This window comes from Macaca nemestrina, chromosome 1 (assembly GCF_043159975.1).
Source record: "Macaca nemestrina isolate mMacNem1 chromosome 1, mMacNem.hap1, whole genome shotgun sequence".
Classification (NCBI taxonomy): domain Eukaryota; kingdom Metazoa; phylum Chordata; class Mammalia; order Primates; family Cercopithecidae; genus Macaca; species Macaca nemestrina.
Genome location: NC_092125.1, coordinates 193867789 through 193869331, shown reverse-complemented (window position 1 = coordinate 193869331; position 1543 = coordinate 193867789).

Here is a 1543-nt window from a genome sequence, read left to right as displayed (position 1 = left end):
ATAAGGTGGGCACGTAAGGGAGAGAGGGGAAAGGGGGAGGAGTATCTGCAATGAGCTAGAGAGCTAGTCTTTTTTCCAAATAAGGAAAGGAATGTGAGCTGGTACTTATAACGCCTGGTACTGTGGCATGTCTGGGCATGTAACAAAGGCAGAAAGGAAGAAAAAAAGAGAAAAAGAAAAAAGGGGTTGGGTGTGGGGTACTATGAATTAAAGAATAAAGGATTGATCAGGCTATTTGAAGAGAAACCTCATCATATCCCACATAATTGAAATCAAATAAATTTAAAAATCAATTCCTCAATCACGCTTATCACATTTTAAAGTCTCATCACCACATATGACTATTGGTTACTTACAGAATTAAGTAACTAATTGGTTACTTACAGAATATGCTGTATCAGAACATTTCAATCATTGTAGAAAGTTCTGTTGTTCAGTGATGACTTAGAAGATACAGTGAAAGAGGTGACCTCATGTATGAGGACAACAAAATGCTTCTGAATAAGAAGGAAATAATTATTTGTCAAACCACATAACTTAGTTTTTGGTCACGGGCCCCCTGCGTGGACCTCCCTGTATTTCAGGACATAGCTAAAGTATTATCTCTCTGGGAGTCTTTCTTGATGCTTCCAACCTGAGTCAAAGATTCCTCCAGGATCTCCTAGAGCAAAACACAGTTAATCTTCATTATTCACAGATTCCATATTTATGAATTTGTCTACTTGCTAACATTTATTTGTGACCCCCATATTTTTTTCATTGCTAGTGTATAGAAATACAATTAATTTTTTTTATTATGAACTTTTTTTTTTTTTTTTTGAGATGGAGTCTCACTCTGTCACCCAGGCTGGAGTTCAGTGGCGTGATCTCAGCTCCCTGCAACCTTCACCTGCCGGGTTCAAGCAATTCTTCTGCCTCAGCCTCCCGAGTAGCTGGGATTACAGGTGCCTGCCACCACGCCTGGATAATTTTTGTGTTTTTAGTAGAGACAGAGTTTCGCTATGTTGGCCAGGCTGGTCTCGAACTCCTGACCTCAAGTTATCCGCCCACCTTGGCCTCCCAAAGTGCTGGGACTATAGGCGTGAGCCACCACGCCTGGCCTGAACTTTTATTTTATTTTATTTTGTTTTATTTTATTTATTTCAGTAGGTTTTTGGGGAACAGATGGTGTTTACATGAATAAGTTCTTTAGTGGTGATTTTAGTGAGATTTTTGTGCACCCATCACCCGAGCAGTGTACACTGTTTCCAATGTGTAGCTTTTATCCCTCACTCCCCTCCCACCCTTTCCCATGAATCCCCAAAGTCCACTGGATTATTCTTATGCCTTTGTGTCCTCATAGCTTAGCTCCCAACTCCCATATTAATACTCATGGTCATTCATAGATATGCACAGAGTGACAAAAATTTCAAGTTGTCTAATGTGCATGTTCCCAGCTGAGGCTGAACAAGGTGATGCCCTTCTTTTTTTCACTTGGTATTGTTAACAAGTGTCCTTTTTGTGGTCTATTTAGAGCCATGTTTTTTCATTTTCATACTTTTTC